Source organism: Eretmochelys imbricata, chromosome 14 (assembly GCF_965152235.1).
Source record: "Eretmochelys imbricata isolate rEreImb1 chromosome 14, rEreImb1.hap1, whole genome shotgun sequence".
Lineage (NCBI taxonomy): Eukaryota > Metazoa > Chordata > Testudines > Cheloniidae > Eretmochelys > Eretmochelys imbricata.
The window spans coordinates 18367939-18382481 of NC_135585.1; the positions used below are offsets into that span (position 1 = coordinate 18367939).

At 44.3% G+C, this 14543-nt stretch overlaps 2 non-coding genes across 2 annotated transcripts; both read left to right on the forward strand.

The window, feature by feature from the left end:
- Positions 1-3620: 3620 nt before the first annotated feature.
- Positions 3621-3692, forward strand: TRNAQ-UUG (transfer RNA glutamine (anticodon UUG)). The gene has a single exon. It is a non-coding gene; the product is annotated as a tRNA-Gln (tRNA).
- A 25-nt stretch (positions 3693-3717) lies between these two features.
- TRNAQ-CUG (transfer RNA glutamine (anticodon CUG)) lies at positions 3718-3789 on the forward strand. Its single transcript has one exon. It is a non-coding gene; the product is annotated as a tRNA-Gln (tRNA).
- The last annotated feature ends 10754 nt before the right edge of the window (positions 3790-14543 follow it).

Sequence of the window (14543 nt, forward strand, 5' to 3'; positions counted from 1 at the left end):
GCGGTGGAGTACAGGAGTGCACTCAGGGATTGATTTATCACGTCTACACTAGAAGCGATAAATCGACACCCGCTGGATTGATCTCTGCCTGCCAATCCGGCAGGTAGTGTAGACATAATCAATGTCCAATGCCAGTTTAAGCCTTTGCTTCTCGTATTCAAAGCAATTAATGGATTAGGCCCAACTATATTAAAGACCAAATTTAGATCTATGAACCACCATGACAGTTGACCTCTTCTGGGACAAACCAGATCATAAAGCCCAAGATGAAGTGCAGGATTGTAGGAGACAAAGTATTCTCAGTCAAGGGGATCTGGCTGTGGAACACGTTTCTGGAGGCGATCAGGCAAATTCAGAGTCTAACCATCTTTGGGAAATACTGCAAACCCTTCCTCTGAAGGGGCCTTTCCATCCTAAGAATGCCTAACATTGGCACCCCTTTTACTCAAAATCCCCAAGCACACAAAAACCATACCTGAAGCAAAACTAACTTGTTTAAAAAAGTAAATTAATAATTTTAAAATAAAAAGAAATCCTGCCCCACATAGAGGTTTTACCCCAAAAATTGAGATGTGCCAGAGGCTCCATGGAGTCCATTAGGAGCTTCTCTGTTGCTATTGGTTTTATGTGCAAGGTGCTTAGATACTCTGGTGATGGGCTGCAGTATAAAACCTTAAGATAGGCAGATGTCTGCCAACTACTGTGCTTCTAACTACTGTGGGACATTTTCTTTAGTATAACTATACGTTTGCTGCCCCAACATAAAGGGGTGCTCACACTTTTCTGTAGCTCCTCTTAATAGAGAGAAAAACTCATAGGCTCCTTCCCTCCTGCTCACCATGCCAGGTGCCCCCCCCCCCCTCAGTCTCTACTCATTGTCCCTTTTGAATTCTTAAAGTTCTTAAGGGGTGCTGAGGTTTTATTTGTTTTTTTAAAGAGTGCACTGAAAATTTTGCACTATAATGTTTGAGCTCCCCCCACCCCTTAATTTAAGTTTAGTTTGACAAGTTAAGTACGGTCTCCTTTTTCCTCTTCATTTCATCTCCCTTCCCTCCTCCCACCCCCCCCCACATTCTGTTCCCCTCACTCCCCCTCCTCATGCTGTTCTGATTCCTAGTCAGCTTTTCCTTCACATATTTCATGTCTCTCCTTCATATTCCTCACCTCTAGGTCTCTGATGTCACTGTTGCCATCAGGCTCTCTTTCTTACATATCAGTGACCCTACTGGCTTGTGTCTGTCTGCAGGAGCACACACTGCTCCTTTTCACACCACACTGTGGCTGTCTAGCCTGAGTCATTCCTGCTCTTTGCCAGCAGGATGATTGTTGTAACTAACATGCAGCTGTTCTCTACTCTCCATTCCCAGTACATCTCCTACCTGCGAGTGCAGAATCTTGCCCACTACATCTAACTATTCAGCACTCTCCTCAGCTCCCCCATGGGCACTTAAGCTTACCCACACATATGTTAAAAGGAGGAAAATGCACAAATCTGTCATTTGAAAGACATTATGCATCCGGGATGTGCCTGCAGCATCCTTTGGAGAAAGTCGGCTTGCTGCAAATGACATTACCTGGCTGGCGCAGTAATTATGAGCAGTATTTACAGCCTTGATACCATTTTAATGTTGTTTTGCATCTGCTATACTTTCACTTAGAGAATAAATATAGTAGGGAACATCTGTTTTCTATTGCAGTCTAACATGACATTCCCAAGCCAGAAATGTCCCCAATGTTTCAGTGGGCTTTAATTATTTCAATCAGCATAGCAGGGCCATCTCCCCGCAGCAACAGGTACAAGCCCTAGCCCGGCTTTTCGAGCAGATGACATTACCTAATGCTGTTCATTTTTATTTTGCTCATTACAATAACATGTGGAAGAAATAAGGAACTCCCAGTGCAGATGTCATCTCCACTTTGTATAAACAGGGAGTCATCATCGGGCATGGGGAAGAGACATCAGAAGGAGGAGGGAAAAAAGCCACAGTCAAGGTCTTATCCCAATTGACAATAGAGAGAGCATGAGAGGGAAAGAAGGCTGCTTGCGAAAGAACAGGGAGCCCTCAGGGTTCTGTCAGCTTCACTCACAAATAAGATCTATATAGAAATCTGTCAAAGAAATTTGACCGAAAGTGGAGGAAGTTTAAAAGGTCTTCATGTCACCTTCCCAACTTTTATCTGAAAGTCACCAGCCGCTGCAGATGTTAGGAGTGTAGGGAAGGGCAGGGGGCATGGCATTCGAATTACCAGAGGGAAGAAGGTGTCCTTGTGCCTTGTCCTGGGAGTCAAGAGAACTTTTCCTGGCTCTTTCCCACACTCACTGTGTAGCCTTGGGAAAACTAACTAGATTTTCTGTGCCTCAGTCACCTTCTTTAGTAAAATGGGAATAATACTGCAAAACTTTCATTTGTGTTTGTACAAGTTTTGGAGATCCTTGCCTGCCATAAAAGGGCAAACATATCTTTATTACTCTCCTTCGTAGCAGTTTCTTATGGTCATGCAATTCTGTACATCTCCTTAAAAACAAAGGCAATTCTAATATATCTGTACGGAAAAAACATTCAGATGAAGACATCTACCTGAAGTTGTACCCACAGAGTTTGTGTGGTTGCACCATATGAGCAACACTCGGATTTGTACTCATAAAATGGGTAATTGCCTGTGCAAAATTGTGCCACCTGCTACCCCCCCCCCAAAAGCAGTATTTAAACCAACAATGAGCCACAAGCAATGGAGCCTTCATTGGAATGATGCTAACCAAGATGTGACAATGCTCCGCCCAGTCTTCCATCCCAAGAGATGCAGGACCATCCTCTTTCTCGCCTGATTTTGGTTTGAAATGGGAGCAACAACTGGCCCTAGCCTAGACAACTCTGGCACAAGATCTCATTCCCTTCCCATTCAGTCTAATTGCTCCGAAGAAATGTACCATACAATCAAACTGGAGCAAACAGGGACAATTAGGATTGTTTCCAAAGTTGCTTCCTGATATCACCGTACAGTGTTCTGAACAGCAACACTGCTGCTCCCCCACCGGGCTGGAGACTTTTAATGAGTCCAAATTATCAGCACAAAGACCCCCACCCCCACCCCCACAAGTCCCGCCAGTTTGCCAGGTGCATGAAAGGAAAGTGATTAATTCAGTCATGTTCTGTATCATCATATTCTATAATGGCAGAGGTACAAAACAAGTGCATTCTACACACTGCAGACACCATGTGGATTCTAGGGAGATTATAGAACAGCATTAAACTAAATTGCCTAAGGGATCACCAAAGCATCTCTCTTCCCACCAAGTTTAAAGGGGGAGTGCTGTTGTTTCTGTAACAGGTTTGCTGTCTCACTTTCACAAAGCATCACTATTCTTTACTGCTATTTAATCTGTGGACAAGGAGAACCCTCGAAACAGTGGCGGGGTGGAGAGAGATGGGAATATTCTCTGTTTAGACACATTTTCTTTGTAGGTTTATTTAGTTTGTTATTGTTTACAAGTACCAAGCCAGCATTCTAAGAAAGCCTCAGACAAAAAAAAACAAAACAACAAAAAAACTGGGCTTGGAGTTCCCCAGTGAGCCAATAATTGTTATTAGCCAGTAGAACAGAAATTGGTGGCACCATTTGGTTCTATGGTGTAATGGTTAGCACTCTGGACTTTGAATCCAGCGATCTGAGTTCAAATCTCGGTAGAACCTTATTTATGTGCAGTATTTTTAAGGTGGTTCCATGGTGTAATGGTTAGCACTCTGGACTCTGAATCCAGCGATCCAAGTTCAAATCTCGGTGGAACCTAGAATTTTTGGGGGGAGGGATAGCTCAGTGGTTTGAGCATTGGCCTGCTAAACCCAGGGTTGTGAGTTCAATCCTTGAGGGGGCCATTTAGGGATCTGGGGCAAAAATTGAGGATTGGTCCTGCTTTGAGCAGGGGGTTGGACAAGATGATCTCCTGAGGTCCCTTCCAACTCTGATATTCTATGATGATTCTATGTTTAGCATTTGCCACAAGAGGGCTCCCTAAATGAAACTGCTAGAGGCAGTTTGGCATTTCTTCACCTAACTAGACGGCTTGCTTTCTTCCTGTCCAGAGAATGGTGCGCCCTCGGAGAGCCCTCTCCACTGGCACATTTCCATAAAGTGCAAATTATCTAAGGATTAATAAATCTGAAGCCCAGGGCGGGGGCAGGGGGGAGGGCAGGGGTCCCATCAAAATCTCAGACCTGAGCTTCTCCATGTTGTGAGGACACTTGGATTTTGATCCAAATTTGTGGCCAGTCTTTTGTTTGAAGATTATTTTCTTTAGGCTCCTTTATCTATAGAATATGAACTGAAAATTTCATCCAGAGAGCTCAGTGCTTTACAAAGGAGGGGAAACTGAGGCACAGAGGAGGGAAGTGAGTTGCCTATGGTCTCTCAGCAGGTCAGCAGCAAAGTCAAAAAATAAAACCCAGATCTCCTGACTCCCAGCCACATGCCCTATCCACTAGATTGCATTGCCTCCCCTCCATTTGTGACGCAACGACGAGCCCTGTGCTTCCCAGGGATCCCCATCTAAGCCTTGAGGATCTGTCCTCTCTTTTCGCCCATTTCCCCATACTTGCCATGCACCCACTTTCCAGGCTGGACTAGGAGCTCATCTAGAGTAGAAAAATTCCACCATGTAACTAAATCAATTTTAAATCAGTGCACTTACACTAGATCAAACCCCTAATGCAGATGCACTTAAGCCACTTTTAAGTCATGATTTTACTGGTTTTGGTTATTTTGGAAACTGAATTAAGCTAAACTGGTCTAAGGACAACTACAATGGGTAGTTTGCACCAGTGTAATTGTACTGATTTTGTTACACTGGTGCTAGTTTTCTTAATGCAGACCAGGCCTAGCACGGGCAGAGGGTTCTGCGGGTCGGGAACGAGGTGCACTGAGAAAGATTTGTGGTAGCCACAGAATGCAACAGCAGAGGATGCAGCACTTCAAGAACAAGGTGCGGTGGTAGAATGGAGCATAACGTCTCGAAAGAGGTCTGAGCAGGATTGAGATGCATTAGAAGAGCTCTGGAAACTTCTACAATGCCTGCCCAAACTATGCCTGGGTATAGCCATGGGAATAAGTCCCTCACTGTCTGAGGTGCCACATATTTTAGAAGTTGGGAGCATTGCTTCTATTAATGATAAAATGCAATATTTATTGAGGAAACCTAACCACTAAAAGGCTACACTGTGTTGTAAAGGCAGTGTAGTCTCGTGAACAAGGCATTAGACTGGGAGTCGATAGACATTGACTTTTCCCAGCTCTGCTGTTCACCTGCTGTATGGCCTTGAGCAAGTCACTGCTACTCTGTATGCCCGTGTTGCTCCTCTTAGCCTTTGTGTTGGCTATTTAGACAGAGCTCTCTGGGAGCAGGGACTATCTCTCTGTATACATAGTGTGTAGGACAATGGGGTTCTGATCTCAATTAGGGTGTCTAGATGTTACCATATTATTATTGTTTGTGTTAAAACAGCTGCTCCAATATGCATTACGCAATCTGATCTGATCTGGAACATGGTTAAGCAAGAGAGCTGGGGCTACACAGGTGTGTGTGTATATATATATATAAAGCCAGCAGAAGGCTCTTGGCTCATTTAGGTCAATTAACTTCAGCTTTCCATTTAAATTCTCATGTCACTTTACAAATAAGCTGAAAGCAAAGCATAAAAGGGGGTCAACTGAGGAGAGAGTTGGCTCAGGATTTCTAGACCGTGAAGCTGTTTAAACCCAAACGGTGCAAAGAAAATGGAGATGATCAGACAAGAACGAGGATCAACCAACAATTGCTGCTGCTTCAACGATTTGGATTCCTCACTTCTTACAAAAAGAAAAGGAGTACTTGTGGCACCTTAGAGACTAACCAATTTATTTGAGCATGAGCTTTCGTGAGCTACAGCTCACTTCATCAGATGCATACCGTGGAAACTGCAGCAGACTTTATATATACACAGAGAATATATATATAAATATTATATATAAAGTCTGCTGCAGTTTCCACGGTATGCATCTGATGAAGTGAGCTGTAGCTCACGAAAGCTCATGCTCAAATAAGTTGGTTAGTCTCTAAGGTGCCACAAGTACTCCTTTTCTTTTTGCGAATACAGACTAACACGGCTGTTACTCTGAAACCTGTCACTTCTTACACTGAATTTCCAGACCAGAACATGACAGTTGCTAATAGTGGATATAAAGGAAGCCATCTGAGGTGCACAGCAAGAAGTTTTATGGGTCCTACTATACCCAGGAACTATGCTATATCTTCTTGAGCACCATCTACTGGCACTTTATCCATAGATTATATCCAAAACACTATGTTAAAAGACCATTAAGGTTGTAAAGTCAAACACTCAAAAGTTTAGAAATGGAGGAAATAAGATTGTCCAAGCAATCTAAATTCAGCCCCTTGTACAATACAATCTTTAAATACATGATCACGTGCCATTTTTTTCCACAGGACCCCTACCCCATTCCGTACACAGGATGGACGTTGCTCAGTCAGTGAATCAGGGTTGTGAAGCAAAGGAGGCACTTCTGTATAGGACTCTTGCCTCCAGAGTCGTCCCTTGAGTACGGTGAATCGGGGCGACTGCCCCGGGCCCCGTGCTTTAGGGGGCCCCACGTTTCAGGTGTGGAGGTGAGGTGGGTGGGCAAGTGAGCGGGGTGAGGAGGTGAATGGGCAGCTGAGTGGTAGGCGGGGGAGCAAGGAGGAGCCCCCTTACCAGAACGTCCCTCTCTCCCTAGCACCTCCTGCACACTGGCAGACCCCGCCAATCAGCGCCTCCCCCTCCCTCTTCACGGATCTGATGTTTTGTGGAATCAAGAGGCGCTGGGGGAGAGAGGAGAGGAATGAGGGAGCGGCGCGCTCAGGGGAGGGGCGGAACTGGGCGGGAAGAGGTGGGGTGGGGGCAGAGCCTTGTGGGAAGGGGTGGAGTGGGGACAGGGCCTGGGTGGAGCCGGGGGGGGGGAGCACCCCCCGGCAGATTAGAAACTCCGCACCTATGTCCCAGGTGCTGCACCCCTCTAGGGACGGCCCTGCTTGCCCCATTTGAGGCAGAAGTTGTAAAGTGTGTAGTGAATGAAGCAGGGCACAGAAGGAACAGGAAGGATTGTCTCGCGGTTTAAGGCAGTTAAGGAAGTAATTTGGGACATGAAGAGGCAGCAGCGGCATGTTACGCCAGGAACAGCAGGGAAGCTGAATGCAGGAGAAATTGCCAGGGAACTCTGTACAGAGCAGGCTACAACATGTGGGACGGGGTATAACTGTTGGACATTGCAGCTGGGTTCAGGTCTGTGTGGAAGTTGTGGGGAAGCAGCAGGTATAGGGCAGGCAGCCAGTGTAGACGGGCCCCCAACAAGACACACACCCCCAAGGTTTCAGGGAACACTGTCCACATTCTGTGAGCAACACCAAGCTACCACACCGCCCCATGGCCTCAACAAGATTTATGGGAGCGTAGCATCTCACAGGATCAACACACACACACCCTTCTATCTATTTACTGGGATATCATCATAGGTAAGGCTGCGAGCCTGTCACAGAGGTCACAGAAGTCATGGATTCTGTGACTTTCCGTGACCTCCGGGATTTCTGCAGCAGTAGCAGTTTGGGTGTGTGGGAGGGGGCTCAGGGCTAGGTGCAGGGGGTTGGAAGGTGTTGGGGGTGCTTACCTCGGGGACGGGGGCTCCCACTGGCATGGCCCTGCAGCTCCTAGCTGGTGGAGGGACCAGGGAGGGACTGTGGTTCCCGGCCAATGGGAGCTGCAGCAGCCAGCACTTGTGGCAGGAGCAGCACATGGGGGACCCTGGCCCCTCTGCTGCAAAGGAGCTGCAGGGACATGAAGCAGGGTAGGGAACCCCGGCCAGCCCCCCCAAAACCTCCCCCCAACACCAGCAGGGGTCCTGGGCCGTGCATTGTGGCCTGTCCTCCCCAGCACCAGTGGTGGCCCGGGCCATGCGCCGTGGCCCAGCTCTCTCCCTCACCCCCACCCCCAGCACTATCATGGGCCTCCCGTCCAAAGTTTTTAGTAAAAGTCATGGACAGGTCACAGGCCGTGAATTTTTGTTTACTACCCATGACCTGTCCATGACTTTTACTAAAACCCATAATTAAAACGTAGCCTTAATTATAGTGCACGATTCTTCTCTCCTTCATAGCATGATTACACTGGTCTAACTCCATTGAACTTCAATCAACACAGAAATATAAGGATTGCCATACTGGTCCATCTAGACCAGTGTCCTGTCTTTAACCATGCCAGGAGCTTCAGGGGAAGACACAAGAAGTCCATGGTGGGCTGATGTGAAGTAATGTGCCCCGATGCAAGCCTCATCCTAAACCCCAATAGTTAAAAACTAGTTAAAGCCTCTCATTTCAGGGCTTAAACTCCCTTCCAGTACTTTTTTTTCCTGTTAACAATAACTATAACAATGCTGGATATTCTTATTATCCATCTAAAGCGTCCAAACCTTCTTTGAATCTTTTAAGTTCTTGGCCTCAACATCATCTTGTGGCAATGAGTTCCACATTTTGCTTTTTCACACAACATGAAATTATTTCCTTTTATCAGTTTTAAGTTTTGACATCTTTTAATTTCATTTAATGTTCCCTTGTTCTTGTTATGAGACCAAAAGAACAGAAGCTTCAGGATACCTCCTCTGTATCATTCATTATTTTTATACACTTGTGTCACATCCCCTCTTATTGGTCTCCTTTCTAATCTAATCCCAATCTTTTCCAATTTCCCTTCAGAGGACAGTTTTTCCAGGCCCCTAGTCATTCTGGTCACCCTCTCTGAATCCCCTCTAAGTCTGCAATATCTCTTTTGAAATAGAGTGATTTGTACTTCACACGGTATTCCAGACAAGGCTGATTTATAGAATAGCATTATAATTTTTCCTTATTAGTCTCCTTCCCACTCCTTATTCATGCTGGCATCATATCTGCATTTCAGACCACAGCCATACATTGAACAGAAGTCTTCATTGAGCTGTCCACAGTGGCATCCAAGTCCCATTCTTGAGCGGATACAATTACATTTACAGCCCTGCAAGGTGTAGGCATAGTACGACTTTTTCCCTCCAGTGTGTACATGGGTGGGAGTGAGAGGAGAATCAGTCCCTTGGAATGCAAAGTCACTTGAGCAAATCACACCATCCAGCAGCAAAAGTAGCGCTGGAGACCTGTGTGCGGCAACCCAAGATAACCGGTCGCCTTACCTGACCGGGAAGGACTACAGACGCTTCTGTGCTGATCTTTCCACACAGTGCCATTCAGACTCATCCTCTCTGCAGGCCTCTGAAGTTCAGTGGTGCCCCTGGGAGGAAAGAAAGGAGGGAGTTGGTTTGGTTTGACAGGAAGGGAAAATACAGCTACGATTCTCACAAACTGCACTGACAGGCATATCATGTGTGTGTCCAGTCCCATAACTCCTTTCCCCACCCAGGTCACTCTCTGTCTTGCACTCATGAGCCCTGCCCATGAACAATTTTTCACCTATGCCCCAATTCTTCGAGATTCTTAACCATATCCCTTACACTAATCACACGAGTAATTAAAATGTCATCAGCGGCACTATTCATACGTTTAAGATTAAGCGCATGCCTCAGTATTTTGCTGAATCAGGGCCCTCGGTCCCCCACCTCCTTCTATGTTGTCATAGTAGAAATACGGTTCCCAGCACTGGAGCCCACTCATCTGCTCTCAGGTGCGGAACCGCTCACAAAAGCCATACATTGCTGCATTGTACGTTATCACCTAAGTAGCGCTCTGGGTAGAGGAACGTTCACACGCATAAGACTCAGCTAGAGTCATGGTAAAAATGCCCAGCTTATCTGTTTTCATAGGAGAACAGCCCATTCTAATCTGGTTTCCTGTCCCGGGTGCTGGTGGCTAATGCCAGATGTTTCAGAGGATGGTGCAAAACCCCCATAATATACCTCATTGTGCAACACTATGCTACAGAGTGAAATTGATTCCTAAGCCCAACTAGTGATCAGTATATGCCTTGCTGCATGAAAATTGGTAGCCCTAATAATTTTCCATCTCACTCTTCTCTAACAGTAGGTGCTAATGTTATTTGTATAAATGTGTAATCTTGTTTTTAACTCTTTCAAAGGTATTTGGCTTTATAATCACAATAAAACCCTGCAGCAGCAAGTTGCATAGATTAATCATATGATGTGTAAAAAATTGTTTCTTTTTATATGTTTGTTGCCGTTTAATTTTTACTTGCCCCTTTATTCTTATTTTATGGGCAAAGGCAAACAGGAGTACCTGACTGGCAAACTCCATACCATTCATTATTTCATATGGCTTTCCCATAGCTCCCCTTTGTCCCTCTTTCCCAACACAGGCATCTTAGGCTTTGACTCTTTCATCCCCTGAAATCTTGACACCCACTTCTTGTTTTGGCAGTCCTTTGATCAACATTGGCTATTTTTACTAGACAGCCCCACAGGCTCACTCAATGATTTTTCCCCATAACCTCAAGAGTGCAGGCAACTTTTAACCACTGTCTAGGAGTCTGCTAAAATGTACTTAAAAAGCAGGGTACAACTAGTTGGGAAAAGGACCAGCAGAAAAAATTAACCCCCTACTCAAACCAAATGGAACTCTTTGGTATTAAAGAGTTTGGTTAACTTCATTTGTTTGGCAGAATTAGGGGAGCCTCTGCACTTTATGACAGAAGTGACAGAAGTACCATGAGAAAGCCTGTTAGTATGAAATCTCTAGCCCAATGAAGTTTGGATGACACTACATACAGGCAAACAAACCTTCAGTTTTGCTTACACTAACGAAGCTGAGAAAATCCTATGAGGTTCCTTTCTCTTTCCTTTTATTTTAAGGCACAAAGCAACACACCAGCATTTCCAAAGGATTCCTTCATTTATAACACAAACAGATGAGCTTCTTTCCTAGTGTCCATTGACACAATAAAGATCTCAGACTCCCATGAACTTCAGACACAGCTGGTGAGTAGCAGACCTCAGTGCCCACAAAGTTTCCTCTCTCAAAATATCCACCAATGGGTAATGAAAAATAAATCCCTTGCCTCCAATTTGTGAAAGCCCTCAGTACAGTCTCTTCTGCAGAAGCATCTTCTACATGCTGGGATGGGACTCAGGTGAACTGGATTCAGTGCCCAGATTTGCCACTGACTAGTCACATCACTGCTCTGTGCCTCAGTTATCCCCAGCTGTCAGATGGGGATAACAACACATGCTCACATTTTTAAAGGGCTGTTAAATCCTAGGAAGAAAGGTAGTGTTCTAGGGATTACATCGAAATTGAATTAAACTTTTTATAAAGATAAGCAAACACCCTCAGCAACAAACAAGCCCCCTTTCACATAAACTCAAACCTCAGAGCAAGAAGTCTAGGTTGAACCCTATGGAAAATAGTTAATTAATATCCCTTGCTGAGGCCTAATTCTCTTTTCAACATGTGGCTGTCACTGCCTTGTCATCACAGATGATTTACAATGGGGTTTAATTAAATCCTCTGTATATTATTCAGCATTCTCTGAAGACACCACCAAAGTGGCCAAGGGTATTTAAAATGTCACCTGCTGAGACGTATCATCTCCTCCTAAATAAATATGACAGTGATCAAACTTTGGCTAATTACAGTGACTTCGTTATTTGTTTGTATGTTTTAATATTTAATTGCTTTCGTGTTCATCCGATTACAAAGCAACAGCAAATAGAAATTAACTTTTTATCAGCGTGTTCCCAGCCCAGCTAATCAGCACTTCAAAGGCCAGGCACAACTGGAAGCCATCCAACTTGAGAGAACTTTACAATATATTCTCTATCGAATGGACCATTCTATTAAATTAAGGGTGAATTGTGTTCTTCAGAATGTCCCCAGATCCCACCCAGGCTCCCTTTATGTGACCTTTCTTGGACCTGTTGTAGTATCTTTGAAGCATGATTGTAAATTGTGCATTTGTTCATGCAGGGCTTTTAACCACATGCTGCCACTGCGAAACTGACCAAGGCAACTACACTTTATGTGCATCAGTCAGTACAAAATAGTTTACATTGGATAACTTACTATTTGTAAGTCAGTAGCACTTAGGGGCCCCACACAAGATTGTGCGCCTACAGGGCCTAGCACATAGCTAGAGGCAGTCCCTGCTCCAGGGAGCTTACAACCTACACAGACAAGATACAAAAAAGAAGTGGTATTACACTCATTTACAGATGGGACTCAACGTGGAGAGAAGTGACTTGCCCAAAGTCACTAAGGCAGCCACACAGAGTGAAGAATTGAACTCAGATCTCCTGCGTTTCATTCCAGGGCCTTACCCACAAGGCCATTCTTCCCCTTCTTGACGTATAATGAATAGTACAATTTTGATTACAGGACAGTTCCTGGGATAAACCCCATTCTCATTCACTCATAACTTTCTTTAAAATAAACAAAGAGTCCTGTGGCACCTTATAGACTAACAAACATATTGGAGCATAAGCTTTCGTGGGTGAATACCCACTTCGTCGGATGCATGTAGTGGAAATTTCCAGAGGCAGGTATAAATATGCAAGCAAGAATCAGGCTAGGGATAACGAGGTTAGTTCAACTGCTAGCAGAGGGCCTCATCCTCCCTGCTTGAACTAACCTCATTATCCCTAGCCTGATTCTTGCTTGCATATTTATACCTGCCTCTGGAAATTTCCTCTACATGCATCCGACAAAGTGGGTATTCACCCACGAAAGCTTATGCTCCAATATGTTTGTTAGTCTATAAGGTGCCACAGGACTCTTTGCCGCTTTTACAGATTCAGACTAACACAGCTACCCCTCTGATACTTTCTTTAAAATAAAATCCTTCCTTTGGACTGAAATTTTCCATCTTTCAACTCAGCTGCAAGGTGATCTTTCATATTACTGGAAGTTTTCAGAAAACTTGTCAGCCTTTCTTACTTCACGTGATGCAATAGACCAGCCAGCCTAACTTCAAAATCTGGAAAGATACTGGAGCAAATTCTTAAACAGTCAGTTTGTAAGCACCTAGAGGATAATAGGGTTATAAGGAATAGTCAGTATGGATTTGTCAAGAACAATTCATGCCAAACCAACTTAATTTCCTTTTTTGATAGGATTACTGACCTAGTGGATGGGGGAAAGCAGTTGACGTGATATACCTTGATTTTGGTAAGGCTTTTGGCACAGTTCCACATGACATACTCTAAACAAACTAGGGAAATGTGGTCTAGAAGAATTTATTATAAGGTGGGTGCACAACTGGTTGCAAGACCATGCTCAAAGAGTAGTTATAAATGGCTTTCTGTCCAGTTAACAGGGTGTATTTAGTGGAGTTGGTAGGAGTCAATCCCAGGTCTCATACTATTCAATATTTTCATTAATGACTTGAATAACGGAGTAGAGAGTATGCTTATAAAATCTGTAGATGAGACCAAGCTGGGAGGGGTTACAAGCACTTTGGAAGACAGGTTTAAAATTCAAAATGACCTTACTAAATTGGTGTGAATTCAATAAGATGAAATTCAATAGCAACAAGTATAAAGTACTTCATTTAGGAAGGAAAAATCAAACACATAACTACAAAATTGGGAATAACTGGCTAGGTGGTAGTACTGCTGAAAAGGATCTGGGAGTTATAGTGGACCACAGACTGAATATGATGCAGCTGCAAAAAAGGCTAATATGATTCTGGGGTGCATTAACAGGAGTGGTGTATGTAAGACACAGGAGGTAACTCTCCCTCTTTCCTTGGCCCAGCTGAGGCCCCAGCTGGAGTACTGTGTCCAGTTCTGGGCACCACAATTTAGGAAGGATGTAGACAAAGTGGAAAGAGTTCAGAGGACAGCAACAAAAATGACAAAAGGTTAGAAAACTTGACCTATGAGGAAAGGTTGGGGGAAAAAAAAAAACAAAAAAACAAACAACCTGGGCATGTTTAGTCTTGAGAAAAAAGAGTGAGGCGACACAATCACAGTCTTCCTCTAAGGTACGGGCTGTTATAAATAGGTCAGCGAACAATTGTTTTCCATGTGCAATGAAGGTAGGACTAGAAGTAATGGGCTTAATCAGCCTCAAGGGAGATTTAGGTTAAATATTAGGAAAAACTTTCTAACTATAAGGGTAGTTAAGCTCTCGAATAGACTTCCAAGGAAGGTCATGGAGTCTGCATCGTTGGAAGCTTTTAAAAATAAGTTGGAAAAAAAAATCACCTGTCAGGGATGGTCTAGGTTTACTTGGTCCTGCCACAGCGCAGAGGGCTGGACTTGACTTCTCGAGGTTCCTTCCAGCCCTACATTTCTATGATTCTATGTTGGGAAGGGAAAGGGGAGAGAACTGACAACCACAGTGAAACAAGAGGAGAATTCTGAAACTTGAACTATGAATAGTGTACCCTTTGTGGTACAATCATGAGCAAGCATGTGTGTGTGGGTGGGGGGGGAATTCAGATAAACGTGCCTAATTGATAAAAAATATACTGTCGGCTTTTTCTCCTGAAAAATTTCCCACGGTTACTAACACCAGTGGTAGCAGA